Raw genomic sequence first — 16,327 nt, 5'->3', positions numbered from 1 at the left:
AGTGAGAAATAAGAAGTTAATAAATATTACTGCATACTAAAACTGGAAAAGAAAAAGCATGTTCGTAAGTGGCTGGTAATTGAATTGTATTTATTTTTAGGTGTTTCAACACCATAAAAAATAGGAGATTAATAATAACAAACTGTAAATATATTCTGTAGTTGTGTTGTGATAGCAACTTCTCTCTTTTTATTTATCTTTGATAGCTCTAAGTCACGAAGTTTTCTTAGTAAAATGTTTACAGAATATGATACATTACTTACTGAGGTGGGGATGGGAGGGGTTGTTATTACATTGTAAGTAATGTATTTATAATTTCAACAATATCATCAAATATCACTGATATGTGTGAAGACAATATTGTGTGCTGTAATGTGCTGTACCCATGTGCCAACAACCTTAACTTTGTTGCAAATGTGTTCTGATATCCCACAGGCCTTTATAGATACCTGTGCATCTTTTTGACAGACATAAAGAATCCACCTGTACATTTTGATTCATCGCTTGTAGCTTATTGTGCGAAAAGTGCAAATTTTGTTTCTCTTAAATGGTGCTCTTTTTCATTGGCACACAGCCCCCTCCCCCCCACCCCTGCCCCTTTTGTCCCCTCACCTCTACTTTTGCCCGCCTTGTCCGTTCCCCTCCCCATTTGTCCCGTCCCCCCCATTTGTCCCGTCCCCCCCATTTGTCCCGTCCCCCCCATTTGTCCCGTCCCCCCCATTTGTCCCGTCCCCCCCATTTGTCCCGTCCCCCCCATTTGTCCCGTCCCCCCCATTTGTCCCGTCCCCCCCATTTGTCCCGTCCCCCCCATTTGTCCCGTCCCCCCCATTTGTCCCGTCCCCCCCATTTGTCCCGTCCCCCCATTTGTCCCCTATCCTCCCCTCCCCTCCCCTTTTGCACTTCACCTCTTTCCCCTCCCCCCTTTCCCTCGTGTGCCCTCCCGTCCCCTTTCCCTCGTGTGCCCTCCCGTCCCCTTTCCCTTGTGTGCCCTCCCCTCCCCCTCCCCTTCCCTCGTGTGCCCTCCCCTCCCCCTCCCCTTCCCTCGTGTGCCCTCCCCTCCCCTCGTGTGCCCTCCCCTCCCCTCGTGTGCCCTCCCCTCCCCTCGTGTGCCCTCCCCTCCCCTCGTGTGCCCTCCCCTCCCCTCGTGTGCCCTCCCCTCCCCTCGTGTGCCCTCCCCTCCCCTCGTGTGCCCTCCCCTCCCCTCGTGTGCCCTCCCCTCCCCTCGTGTGCCCTCCCCTCCCCTCGTGTGTTCTCCCCTCCCCCTACACTCCCCTCGTGTGCTCTCCCCTCCCCCTACACTCCCCTCGTGTGCTCTCCCCTCCCCCTACCCTACCCTCGCGTGCTCTCCCCTCCCCCTCCCCTCCCCTAGTGTGCTCTCCCCTCCCCTCCCCCTCCCCTCGTGTGTTCTCCCCTCCCCCTACCCTCCCCTCGTGTACTCTCCCCTCCCCTACCCTCCCCTCGTGTACTCTCCCCTCCCCTCCCCTCGTGTGCTCTCCCCTCCCCCTACCCTCCCCTCGTGTGCTCTCCCCTCCCCTCCCCCTCCCCTCGTGTGCTCTCCGCCCTCCCCCTCCCCTCGTGTGCTCTCCGCCCTCCCCCTCCCCTCGTGTGCTCTCCCCCCTCCCCCTCCCCTCGTGTGCTCTCCCCTCCCCTCCCCCTCCCCTCGTGTGCTCTCCCCTCCCCTCCCCCTCCCCTTGTGTGCTTTCCCCTCCCCTCCCCCTCCCCTCGTGTGTTCTCCCCTCCCCTCGTGTGCTCTGCCCTCCCCTCCCCCTCCCCTTGTGTGCTCTCCCCTCCCCCCCTGTGTGCTCTGCCCTCCCCCTCCCCTCCTCTCCCCATCCCCTCGCCTCCCCTCGTGTGCACTCCCCTCCCCTCGTGTGCTCTCCCCTCCCCTCGTGTGCCCTCCCCCCGCTTGTGTGCCACCTCCTCTTCCCTATTGTGTGCTCTCCCCCCTTTTGTCACCCCCTCAACTTTGTCACCTCTCTTCCACCGCCTCTCTCCCCTCTCCTCCCTTCCTTTCCTTTTGTCTCCTCCCCCCTCCACTTTTGTCCCTTTTCTCATTTATTCCCTCTCTTCCCCCGTCATAGCCTCCCCTTTTGTCCCCTACCCTCCCCATTCCTGTAGAGCAGAGCTCCCAGAAGGAATGGATATTTGTGCTGGATGGTTCATCCAGCTTTTGTGTGTACTTACATGCTGCAACACATGTATCTGTAGGCAGCAGATGAGTTGGCCTGCTCCATTGTCTGTCTGGAGCAATAAAGCCACTTAAATCTGCCAGATTACAATATAAACGTGACTCAAATTGGTGGCCCTGTTACATTGACATGCTCACAGGATGGTCAAACCATGCAATCCATGAGTTTAGAAATGTTTGTGCAATAGTTTCTGCGGAGCTGTCTGCAATGGGTACAGTTTCCACCCATCTGGTGGATCTATCAGTTGCGGTGAATACACATTTGAAACCTTGCATAGAGCTGAGTTGCCCTATGAGGTCGATGTGGGCATGAGAAAAATGCGTATGTAAATTTTTTGAATGTACATTTGTGTTGTGGACCTGTTGTCTGTAGCTCATTGACAAGGCAAACAAATTTTAACCCATAACCGACAATCACACTGCACACCTTACTTCATGAATCTGTCTGTCACTATTTCTGTTGTGGCGTTATCTCGTGAAAGTGCGAATCCATGGATTGCTTAAGAACACAATGAAACAAACACTCGTGGATTGTTTTGGGATATGTCACTCCGCACAAGGAAGTTGGCCATTATTACCTTCTGCAGATAGGCTCCTGTGTTTGTCAAGTTGATGAGCACCTATAGCTGTGCGTTCGTTTCTTGTGTTGTAGCCAGTTAAGTTGATGTTCATGGAAACTGCCTTTATTCAGGAGAAGTAATCAGCCACAACGTTATCAACACTGTGCAAGTGATGAATGTCAGTAGGGAGTTGATTGACTAATTCTGTGTGTTGGAACTGCAGCACTGAGAGAGTCCCAGGTGGGGGACGACGTACTGAAAACCAAAGAAACTGGTTTGTGATTGGTAAAAACTATGAAATGGTGTACCTCTACATCCAGTCTAAAATTCTTAATGGCTTTGTAGACCACCAAAAGTTCCCTGTCAAAGCCACTCCATTTTGTCTGTGCTTCTGTAAATTTATGGTTAAAGATACCAAGTGTCTGCCACATACCATTCACTTGCTGTTATAGAGCTACTCCAGTCACAATCTGGCTGGCTTCAACAACAATAGCTAGTGGTGCTGAAGGGGGAGAGAGTGCTAGGAGCACTGAGCCTCTGAAGCTTGCGGTGGTGTTGTAGAATGCAGATAACATTGCTGAGCTCCATTTTGCTGAGCATTGTCCTTGTAAAGTTGGGCCAGTGAATGTGGTGGTGAGTGGTGCTTGTACACTATGTGATCAAAAGTATCCGAACATCGGGCTGAAAATGACTTAGAAGTGTGTGGTGCCCTCCATTGGTAATGCTAGAATTCAATATGGTGTTGGGCCCACCCTTAGCCTTGGTGACAGCTTCCACTCTCACAGGCATAGATTCAATCAGGTGCTGGAAGGTTTCTTGGAGAATAGCAGCCCATTCCTCATGGAATGCTGCACTGAGGAGAGGTATCGATCTAAGTCGGTGAGGCCTGGCACGAAGTCGGCATTCCAAAATATTCCAAAGGTGTCCTGTAGGATTCAGGTCAGGACTGTGTGCAGGCCAGTCCATTACAGGGAAGTTAATGTCGTGTAATCACTCTGTCACAGGCCGTGCATTATGAACAGGTGCTCGATCGTGTTGAAAGATGGAGTTGCTCTTCAATAGAGGGAAGCAAGAAGGTGCTTAAAATTTTAATGTAGGCCTGTGCTGTGATAGTGCCTCCCAAACAACAAGGGATGCAAGCCCACACCATGAAAAACATGACCACACCATAACACCATCACCCCATAATTTTACTGTCAGCACTACACATGCTGGCAGATGATGTTTACTGGGCATTCGTCATACCCACACCATGCCATCGCGTTGCCACATTGTGTTCTGTTATTCATTACTCCACACAGTGTTTTTCCACTGATCAGTCATCCAATGTTTATGCTCCTTACGCCAAGTGAGGCGGTGTTTGGCATGTACCGGCACGATGTATGGTTTATGAGCAGTGGATCCTGATGCAGTTTAGAATTCCTGTGTGACGGTCTGTATAGATGTCTGCCTATTACACATTACGACCCTCTTCATATGTCGGTGGTCTCTGTCAGTCAACAGATGAGGTCGGCCAGTATGCTTTTGTGCTGTGTGTGTCCCTTCACTTCACTATCACATCAGAAACAGTGGGCCTAGGGATATTCAGGAGTGTGGAAATCTTGCTTACAGACATCTGACACAAGTGACATCCAATCACCTGACCATGTTCAAAGTCTGTGAGTTCCGCGGAGTGCCCCACTCTGCTGTCTCACGATATGTAACGATTACTGAGGTCGCTGATATGGAGTACCTGGCAGTAGGTGGCAGCACAATGCACCTAATATGAAAAATGTATGTTTTTGGGGGTGTCTGGATACTTTTGATCACATGGTGTATGGTTGTGCTCTTGGACAGGTGGTGCATGTAGAAGTTATCCATACCCAGAAAATGGCAGAAGTGCTGAAACTTCCCTGGGAGGGGCACTGACTGAATCAAGTAAACCTTAGTTTGTAAAGTGCCCCAAAAATTCCACCTCCTGTTGTGAAAGCATGCACTTGTCTCTGTTAATATGTAATGAGACCATCTGTAAAAAATAATTTGCAGGTTTTTGCCATGTTCAGTGGCAGAGGTGGAGAAAACCAACACAGAATACAGATACACAAAACAGGACTTTGACGAATTGCTGCCATGTTTGAGCCGCATTCCTTAGGCCAAACAGCATTTTGGTGTATTCAGAGAAACTGAAGGGCATGGTTACTGTTGCCTTTTGTGTATTGAATATGGTGATTCCCATTTTGAAAAACAGTCGTGCTGAACAGCTAAATGCCTGTTAATGTGGCTGTGAAATCCTAGAGATGCAGAATGGGGCAGCAGCCAGTATAGTTCATGTGCTTCAGTTGTGAGAGTCCCCACAAGCAAATGGAGGGGAGATGTCCATGGACTATCTCAATGTCGAATAGTCCCTGCAGCCAATAGTTCTAGAAATTTTTTCTTCCCTGTGGCATATTTTGCAGGTGCTGACTGGTAGGCTTTGGAATCAACCATTGGTCCGGCTGTGGTAGTAGTAGTAGTAGTAGTAGTAGTAGTAGTAGTAATGATGATGGGAGGTGGAGTGTTATGCTGTATTCCCAGCAATGACCAGATTGCTGTCTTGCATCATTCAGGATCTCGGCAGAACTGATGTCATTCTGTAGCATACAGAATCCAAGGAAGATGAAAATAATGATGAGTAACAGAAATAAGATTAACAACAAACTTTAGCATTAAAATTGGCGACCACAAAGTAAATGAAGTTAAGAAATTTTGCTACCTTGAAAACAAAATAACACAAAAGCAAAACACAACAAATGAAGCAAGGAAGGCATAAAAGACAGACTGGCAGAGGCAAAGAGGGAATTCCTTGCCAAAAGAGGACTTCTAGTATCAAACATAGCCCTTAATTTAAGGAAGAAGTTTCTGAGAATGTAGGTTTGTAGCACAGCATTATATGGAAGTTAATCTTGGACTTTAGAATAACCAGGAAAAAAAAAAAGACGCAAAGTGTTTGAGATGTGGTGCTATAAAAGGATGTTGAAAATTAGGTGGACTGATAAGCAGTGCAGTGGTTCTCCGCAGGATCGGTGAAGGAAGGAACATGTGGGGAAACACTGATAAGGAGAAGGGACAGGATGATACGACATCTGCTAAGACATCAGTGAATAACTTCCATGGTACTAAAGGGAGATATGCAGGATAAAAACTGTAGGGAAAGACAGAAATTGTGACACATCCAACAAATAATAGAAGAGATAGGGTGCAAGTGCTACTTGGAGATGAAGAGGTTGGCACAATCAAGAATTCATGGTGCACCTAATCAAATGAGCCAGAAGACTGGTGACAAAAAAAAAAAAAAAAACCATCAGCATCTGTGAACAGTCTTGTGGAACTTCATCATAATTATATAATTTTCTCGGGATATACTCAAAGCTACATTTACACCTGAAAAATTCCTCTCTGTTAAGAATAACATTCTGTGTTCTGTTTGCTACAAACCTTCAATCCCCATCTTTTGTTCAATACATGGCAATTGGGAGCTGTGTCATAATCATCCCTGAAATCACGAAACATGGCATAATCTTTTCTTAGTCTTGCGAAGGAGTAGACCAAAGTGAGATAATTGTTTGCTGTATCTATGTTTATTTCTACAGAAGAGATTTTTGCTGTACAGAAAGGTTATAATATCTGAGACTGAAATGTTTTCCTAAATTCTGCAGCAGATTGTCAATGATGTGCACCATCAGTACATACATCTGTTTGACAAGCATTCATGAAAATGTGAATAATCTGCACTATTTTGTAATCATTCATTTCTCCAGCAACCTATAGTGGTGCTACAAGAGGAGCAAGCTTTCATGTAGTCTTCTGTAGAATTTTATACATTTACCAATAGGTCCAGTTCCCTTACCATTGTCGAGCGATTTCCAATTTTTATCCTGCCATTACATATCTTGTTATGTCTTTTACCATGTAGTATAGATAGCCGCGATAGGCACAATAAAAAGATTCACACATGACATCCCATCCTGGATTTTACATTGTTTGGTATGTCTTTTGGTATTCATGCAATGATTGAAAGGAGGAACCATAGTACAATCGTCCACAGTGAAAAAAATTTTAGAAAAAGGAATTTATTGATTCCACATTTGTCGTCGTCTTCCATTTTGGTGACCGTATGGTCACTAACACCCTAGATAGATGGCTTTGATTCATTTACTGCCATAACATATGACCAGGACTATGTAGGATTTGTGTCAGACTGGTGGACAGAATTTTTATTTTGAATTCTTTGAAAACAAGTAAGTCACTATGTCCAGATTGAGTCCCAGTGTGGTTTTACAAAGAGTGTTCTACGGCATTGGCCCCTTGATTAGCCTGTATTTATCATGAATCTCTCACTCATCACTGAGCCTGAAATGATTGGAAAGAAGCCATTCCCATGTATCATGAGCATAAAAGAGCAGATCCACATAGTTACAGACTAATATCCTTAACATCAGTGTGCAAGAGAATTCTTGAGCATATTCTGAGTTCAAATGTAATATATTTCCTTGAGACGGAAAAGCTTCTGTTCACATCTCAGCACAGATTTAGAAAGTGTCACTCATGTGAAACTCAGCATGCTCTTTTCTCATGTGATAAATATCCTACAGACTATGGATAGAGGCAATAGGCAGATTTTGTGTTCCTAGATTTGGGAAAGTGTTTGACATGGTGCCCTACTGCAGATTGTTAACAAAGATACGAACTAACAAAGATATGAACATACGGAATAGGTTCCCAGGTATGTTAGTGGCTCAAACACTTCTTAATTAGTAGAACCCAATAAGTTGTCCTCAACTTGAGTGTTAATCAGAGACAAGGGTATCATCAGGAGTGTCCCAGGGCAGTCTGATAGGACTGCTGTTATTTTTTGTATACATACTCCCTTTGCCAGAAAAATTCCAGGAGAGGCTGTTTTCACTTTTTTTTCCACAGATAGTTACATTTACCAAATAATGATTCTAGCTCGTGTCAAAGTAGTCCTCTTGGCTATCTACACACAGTTGCAAGCATTCCTGAGGACTTGGAAGCAAGCAGCAGCGAAATTTTCAACTACAATGCTCGTAAGCTCATTAGTTACAGCCCGTTGAATGTCTGCGATATCTTGATGAAGCTTCCCCTTCAGCCGCCTTTTCAGTTGCTGGAACAAGAAAAAGATCACAAGGCAAGAGGTCAGGCAAATATGGCAGATTTGGAATGGCAGTAACAGAATGTCTGGCCAGATACTCGGTAACAGCTAAAGCAGTAAGAACCAGTCCTGACAATGATGCCACAAATCAGAGTGGTGAAGTTGAATTGCTTGTTGCAAACATCTCAAGATTTGGTTCATTGTTTGACCTGGAGGAAGGTACTGATCGTGAACTATCTAGGAATGCGATCAGCATTGCCTTTGTTCTTGAAGGTTGTTGTTTGACTTTTTTCAAGGCTGGTGATCCAGGACTCCGCCATTCCGCACATTGATGCTTTGTGTGAGGATCATACTGGTAACACCAATATTCATCCCCAGCAATAGTATTCAACAAAAATATGGAATCACGTCTGGTTCTGTCCAGTAATTCAGCAGAAATTCCTCATCTTTCCTCTTTCTGTTTGTCTGCTCGTGTGTGAGGGACAAGTTTTGCAGAAAGTCTCAGTTTCGCTAAATCTTTGCTTAAAATCATATGGCACACATCATGATTCAAGTTAAGCTCTTCTGATATTGCATGCACAGTTACATGATGGTCTTCTTGCAATAACTGTCTTGCATGCTCCACATTCACATCACTGTGTGTTGTAGGATGGGCGACCAGCTCTGGGATCATGTTGCACTGGATCTCTGCCTTTATGAAACCTTTTGTACCACTCAAAAATGTGTCTTCGTGAAAGTGCCTCACCTGCATATGTTTGCTTAATCATTGTCCACATTTCATTATCAGTTTTCCTGAGCTCAACGCTCACTGTCCACTCTTTGCTCACAATAAGTATCCATTGTGTCAGCATAACTAATGCACCAGGAATCGAAACAGCGTGTTGCTAAGCACAGCCCTGCTACCTAGTTAGCTTGCACAGAAACATGGCCAAGGTCATTTCAAGGATTGCTATGTAACATAAAAACATTTGTCTCTTTTTTTAGTGTTGCAATCTCAGAAATAAAAAAAAAAAGCTTGTCCTGGAACTTTTCTGACAAAAGGAGTAAATGATCTGGCAGACAGGATGAGCAGCAATCTTCAGCCTGCTGCTGCTGATGGTGGGGTGTGTGGAAATGTGTCATTGTTGAGTGACTGTAGGAGGATGCAAGATGATTAGAGAAAATTTCTAGTTATATGATGACTGATAGCTTGCTCTAACTATCGGAAAATGTAACTCAGTGCAGATGAGTAGGAGAAACAATCCTGTAACATTTGAATACAGCATTAGCAGTGTTCTGCTTGACACAGTCATGTTGATTAAATATTGAGATGTAACATAGAAGAGCACTATAAAATGGAACGAGCATGTAAGGATGGTAGCAGGGAAGGCAAATTGTACACATTGTTTTATTGGGAAGTGTAACTCATCTGCTGTATCAAGGAGACCATGTGCAGAACACCAGTGCAACTTGTTCTTCAGTATTGCTTGAGTGTATGGGATCCCCACCTAGTTGGGTAAAGGAAGACATCAAAGCAGTTCAGAGGCATTCTGCTAGATTTTTACCGGTAGGCTCGATCAGCATGCAAGTGTTATGTAGATGCTTTGTGTACAATTTATAAGTGGAACAGGAAATGAAATGGCTAGTAGTGGTATGAAGTACCCTCTGCTGTGCACCATGCTGTGGCTTGTGGAGTATGTAGCTGCATGTGTGTTCACTTCGTTAAGCTTTTGCTTGTCAATAAGGTAATGTCTATATTTAAATCAATGGGGCAGATCTCGCTGCACTTGAAAGAACTTTGTAATGTGACTGTTGGAAAATTCTGCCCCATCTCTTACAACTTTACTTGTACCATTCCTGTTAAAAGTACAATTTAACATTTTCATGCTTTGAGGTGGATGTTTAATGTGGTCTGCACAGGTACACTTACTAGGTAGAAATGTTTTTGTACTTCACTTAATCCATCTCACCAATTCAATTACATATCTCCCCCCCCCCCCCCTCCCCATCTCTCTCTCTCTCTCTCTCTCTCTCTCTCTCTCTCTCTCTCTCTCTCTCTGTCTCTCTCCCCCCCCCCCCCCCCATCCCGCCCCGGGAAAGAGCTATGAAAGGATGTTGAAGAATGTTGCAGAAATTGACTATATTTGTCCTGCAAGTTTTCTGTTTTGTCGATATCTTGGCAGGTTTCCCATTCGAGATTGGCTTTAAATATATCTGTTTCTTTTAGACTCCTATATATGGACCTTTTGATTTCCACATTATGATATTCATCTTACTGATATTAATATTTGCTGCTCACCATAAAGTGGAGATGCGGAGTTGCAGAAAGGCACAACAAAAAGACTGTCACACCCACTCACCCATAACTCATACACATGACATCAGTCTCTGGCAGCTGGAGCCAGACCATGAGCAGCAGGGCATTATGGGAGAGGCAACTGGGTGGGGGTAGCAGCTAGGTGCAGTCAGGAAGGTAGACGATGAGTGGGGGAGAGAGGGGGGGTGGGTGGTTAGTGGAAAAGGAGAGAAGTAAAAATACTGGGTGTGTTGATGGAATAGAGGGCTTTGTACTACTGGGATGGGAACAGGGAAGGGGCTAAGGATAAGGACAATGACTAACGAAGATTGAGAACAGGCTGGCTACGGGAATGTAGGATATATTGCAGGGAGCGCTCCTTACTTCACAATTCAGAAAAGCTGGTGTTGGTGGGAAGGATCCAGATGGCACATGCTGTGAAGCAGCCATTGAAGTGAAGGACGTCATGTTGGATGGCCTGTTCAGCAACAGGATGGTCTGGTTGTTTCTTGGCCACAGTTTGTTGGCGGACATTGATGCGGACAGACAGCTTGTTGGTTCTCACGCTCGCTTAGATTGCAGCACAGTTGTTACATTCCGTCCTGGATTTTCCATTGTTTAATATTAATATTTGTGGCACGATATATTGTGCTGAGTATGAGTTCTCATGTACAAGGTGTAACAAACCAGTACCAACGAACTTTGAAGGGTTGTAGAGAGTTTCTTCAGGAGCAAATTGAAGATAGGAATCCAACAGTGTTACAGAACTTCAAAGTAAGAGTAGCCAGTGCCTGCTGTTAGATTACCCATGTGAGTGAAGAGGAGTTTTTACATTGAGGTTTGTGCAGTTGTTGTTTATACAAGTGTCTACATAGTTATTACAGCTGGAGGAATGCATTACATACTGTAAAACGTACTGAATCCAGTCAGCCCCATTACAAGGACACTTGTGGTCCATCAATGGACAAAAGCATGCTTTCCGACTAATGAGTGACGTAGCGGCAGATATTGGTCACAACGTCTTTGATTCTCTGTAACAGTGTTTGGGGATGTTCCTTAAAGCACCGTCTATGAACCCTTGAGGTTTGTCAGTATCATTTTGTACACCCAGTAGAACTCTATTTGATAAAATTGTCTTGGTGTAAGATTTGATAAATTTTGAATTTACTTTTCCTTGATATTTTCAGATTACTTCAAGAGTTGACACCATCACAATAATCCCTTCTCTCTGTGCAGGTGTGCCAGTAACTTTTGTCTGCAGAACACAATTGAGATTCCATTCCTGTGGTCTTCACTTGTTTGTTTGGTTGGTGGTTGTGATATTTTTTGTCCAGTGTACTGTTAAGCATAGTTTGTATGTATTTGTATAGCTCCAAAATATTTCTTAAGACTTGTGGAAATCCTAGAATTCCTTCTTTTGTTCTGGTCTGGGTCTTTTTCAACTTAATTCTTTTGTTAAAGTAATCTCAGTTATGGCCAACCATGTACTGCCTTATGTAAAGTGTATGTGTGAACTGAATCCTTCATGATATTCTCAGAACTCATTAAATGTGTGAGCCTTTCTTTGTGATGATGATGATGATGATGATGATGATGATGATGATATGCCTTAGACTTACCAAACTGTGAGGGGTCAGAAAAAAATCTGAAAAATTCTTGAGTACTAATGTATATGGACTTTACTGCTGAGAAATAACTAAAGCTGCCTACAATCATTTACAACACATGTACTGTTGCCAAATATTCTCCACAGGATTACTTAGTATCTAAGATGCTGCAGAAGTTCTTAGTGTTCTCAAATAGCTGTAAGCTTTAATGTGATATTTTGTTACAGGTACAGTGCCTGTTAAAAAGTACTAATTGTGTAACTGTCTGCAGCATTTGGCTGTTACTCTTTGTACAATAGAAGTAAAATATGAAATGTGCTATGAGTTCTCAGTTGTAAAAATGCTTTGGAAGGCCTAAAAGAGTGTTTTATTTTGTATTATATGGATTTACATTACAGTTAAGTGTGATATTTCACACAGACTTGATGAATGACTGATAAGTTTTATATCATGAGATGTATGTATGTACATATATAAATAGCTGCAGGTGAGAATTTTATTTATATAATTACTTTTTTAAATGTTTCAATTGTGCTGATGTTTTTGAGATCATTTGCTCTAGTTTTTTAATTATTATATTGCACCAGTTCATAAATGGGAATTGCCATCGATTTTGTTACTACTGACTATTGAATGCTCTTGTAAATGAGACTGTAAAAGTCATGTTGTGTTTCATCTTTACTGTGTGTGCAATCTGCATGTTGATTCAGTTATGAAAGACTTTTCTTTTATTCCTCCATGTAAGCACTACCTCTTTTCAGGAGATTATTGTCATGCAGATTAAATTGCAACAAAACCATTATGGTCTGAATTTTAATTATCTTTTTAAATTTTTTCATATTTTTATTTTCTCTCCCATTTGCTGATATGTCCTTGCAGTCCCATAAGCCTCCATTTGGTGTGACGATTATTGTGCTTAAGACAGAGCCAATTTATAGACTGTATTACAGGAATTATCATAACTATAGCAGTTCAGTTGCTGACAGATTTTCTTTAACATTTTATATGACACGATACATTGAATTTTTATAGTTTTCTCATTTCTGTTGGTTGCTTACATTGACATGGGCTGTACGAGTGCTGGTTTTTGTGGTGGACCGATAAGAGTAACCTCATCCTTTTGGTGTTTTATGCTGGTGAATGAGGCACAGAATGGTGAAACACATCATGGAAAAAAAGTCATAACCATTGCTCTTCATTGCCTATGTGAAAAGCAGCACACTTTCTTTCGTAAAACATGTTAAGATATTTGGATTACTGATCTTTCATAATAACTGTGTACTTGCATTCATCATGTAAATAAAATTTGTAGCGCAAATATGATGAATGATTTTGTTTGGGATGAACACTTCCTGGTTTTTTATTTATTGATTTTATTTTATTTATGTATTTGCCACAAATGAAACATTAGCAAAGAGCATTGAATAATAATCTATGGAGAAAACGATATACTGAAGTGCTGAAAATGTGAGTATTGCAAGTTTTCGCATTGAAGGTAGGTACAGAACAACAAAGCACCATAAACAGCATTATGCTACAAGTTTATATTGACAGAACAAAAACATGTTCATAATAATGTCCCCTCTCTCTTTTCCATTCCTCCTCCCTCCTTCATCTATACCATCGTATCTTTCTCTCCCTCCACTTCTGCACCAGTCTTGCACCTTAGACTACAAACATGACTCAGCTAAGAATTAGAATGATTTTTCCTTTGCGTGATGTTAACGTAAGCATACTGGCTAAGTAGCCACTTGCTTACAGTTGTCCATGGTTAGCATTCTTGACTTGAAATTTTTATTCAGTCAGTTCAAGTATGGTGAAGGTGAAGTCAAACTGTTTCAGGAAGTCTATGCTTTGATAGTCCAGGTTCCTCAGCTACAGATGTGAACAATTTGACATCAGTTATTGAATTTTCTACTGGGGTGGTACAGGAAAGCAGCACACTGATAGATAATGTTTTCATAGACCAAGATAAATTTAATCAAATCAAATAAAAACTTTCACTGTTAAGAATAGTCTGTCTGATCATGATGCACAGCTGGTTACAGTATATGATATAGCTCTATACAGTAATGCAAAACAGTCCTCCAAAATAGTTCATTCCATTAACGATTTAACATTTCAAAATTTTAGGGAAAGCTTGCAACAGTTAGACTGGGATGAGGTGTACAGGGAACATGATGCTAATTTAAAATTTAACCTATTTCATGATACCTTTGTGAGTATATTTGAAAACAGTTTCCCTAAGAAAACGGTGAAATATAATTGTAAGAAACCATGGCTTACTAAAGGGATAAAAGTATCTTGGAAACAGAAAAGGGAAATGTATCTTACAGATAGGAGGAGTAATGATCCCGAAACAATGAAACATTGTATTAAGAAAAGTTATTAAAAAATCCAGAAGTATTTGGATTATGTCTGAGATTAGCATATCTGATAATAAAATTAAAACAATTTGGAATATTGTGCAAAGGGAAACAGGGCAGCCGAGAGCACAGGAAGACTGCATTTCTATCAAACACAATGAAGTCAGAAGTAGAAAACTTTTTAGTAACAATTTTTTAAGTGTTGTAGAGAAAATGTAGAGAAAATAGGTTCCAGCTATTCATTAGAAAAAGCAAGGCAGTATATTGAAGAGGCAGTACGTATGCAATTTGATAAAATTGAAATTCAACTCACCTCTCCTACTGAAATTAGGAAAATAAAATATTCACTCAAAAGTAAAAGCTCACATGGAAGTGATAGGATTTCCAACAGAGTACTAAAAGCTTGTTCCAACAAATAAGTAGGATTCTCAGCCAAATATGTAGTAGCTCACTGAAACAGAGAATTTTTCCAGGTAGACTGAAATATGCTATTGTTAAACCATTGTATAAAAAAGGGGATAGATCTGATGCTAACAACTACTGACCAATCTCACTTCTGACAGCCTTATACAGAATTCTTGAAAAAATAATGTATTCAAGAGTAGCATCACATATTTGTAAAACTGAAGTACTAACAAAATGTTAATTTGGTTTTCAGAAAGGCTTTTCAACAGGAAATGCTATATATGCTTTAACTGATTAAATATTAAATGCAATGAATAACTGAACATCACCCATTTGGATATTTTGCTATATCTGAAAGGCTTTTGATTGCGTGAATCATGAAATTATTCTAGATAAGCTAAAGTATTGTGGTATGAGTGGGACAGTGCACAAATGGTTTAATTCATACTTAACTGGAAGAATGCAGAAGGTTGAAATTGACAGTGCAGATAGTGCACAAAAACCAGCAGTCCTCTAACTGTGGAGGTATCAAGAATGGTGTCCTACAGGGTTCAGTCTTGGGTCCCTTATTGTTCTTAATATATATTAATGCCTTGCCACTCTATATTCATGAAGATGCAAAGTTAGTTATTTTTGCTGATGATACAAGTATAGTAATCACACCCTAGAACAGGGCTTAACAACTGGCCGGTTTTGAGCGCGAGTACTCGCGCCTGCTCAGGCACGTGCTCGCAAGCAGGTGCAAGGTCGCCGAGTAGGGCGAGAGGGGAGGGAGGGGAAATGCGCGCGCACGTTTGAACAGGGCCGCAGCGTGCCTATTGAATTCGCGCCGACTGTGTAACGTTTAAAGTACTACGATCAGCTATAACAGTCACTTCGCAGGTTACGAATCATGTCAAGTCGCCGTTGTGTAACCCCAACCATGCTTTCGCAGTTCAACCCCCATTGGGAGGAATTGTATCTCTTTACAGTAAAAGATGGTGTTGCAAAATGTTTAGTACGTCACAAAACGCTGAATTCTTTTAGGAAATTTAATTATCAGCGATATTATATGTCGTACCACGCGAAAGACTACGGAAGTGGAAAATGTGATGGACCAGATCATGCACAAGAAGTTATTAAACTTAAAAGGAAGCTATCCGAAGAAGATCTGGACGACGAAGAAAAATCAACTGAGGCAGCTCTCAGAGTGAGTTACAAAATTGCTTTGCTTTTAGCAAAATCCCTGCACCCTTTCACTGATGGCGATTTAATAAAAGAATGTTTGGTAGTTGCAGTGGAACATTTGCGTCCATCTCAAGTTGAACAGTTTCGGATTGTGCCATTATCTAACATGACCATTATGCGTCGCATACAGGACATGGCAAACGACGTCCAGAGCCAGCTTGCAAATATCTGTAAAGATTTCATGGCGTATTCTCTAGCTCTGGACGAAAGTGTTGATATCACTGGAACAGCGCAGCTTGCCATATTTATTAGAGGTAAGGGAGGAGCTCCTCGATGTAGTAGCCATGAAGAACACTACAACCGGAGGTGATATTTTAAGTAGTGTTGAAGAAAGTGTTGAAAATATAGGATTGTCGTGGAATTCTTTAGTTTCAGTGTCTACAGACGGTGCCCCAGCGATGACAGGGAACAAATCAGGTTTCATTGCGCTGTTGAAGGAGAAAATGAAAAAAACTGACCGTGCCGAATGAAATAAGGGGCGTTCACTGTGTGATCCACCAGGAAAACTTATGTGCAAAGAGTATCACTCTAAAAAATGTGATGAGTGTTGTTGTTCGTACAACCAATTATA

The 16,327-nt window shown here is 42.3% G+C and overlaps 1 protein-coding gene across 2 annotated transcripts in view; it reads left to right on the top strand.

The window, feature by feature from the left end:
- LOC126253675 (lateral signaling target protein 2 homolog) overlaps positions 1 to 13,076 on the top strand; it is a 306,841-nt gene extending 293,765 nt beyond the window's left edge. For both annotated transcript variants that reach the window (XM_049955195.1, XM_049955197.1), the window contains one exon: positions 11,388 to 13,076. The gene's annotated coding sequence lies outside the window, so the exon portion shown is untranslated. The remainder of the gene's footprint in view (positions 1 to 11,387) is intronic.
- The last annotated feature ends 3,251 nt before the right edge of the window (positions 13,077 to 16,327 follow it).

The sequence above is a fragment of the Schistocerca nitens genome, chromosome 4 (assembly GCF_023898315.1).
Source record: "Schistocerca nitens isolate TAMUIC-IGC-003100 chromosome 4, iqSchNite1.1, whole genome shotgun sequence".
Taxonomy (NCBI): Eukaryota; Metazoa; Arthropoda; class Insecta; order Orthoptera; family Acrididae; genus Schistocerca; species Schistocerca nitens.
This window is presented reverse-complemented; position numbering and strand designations above follow the sequence as displayed.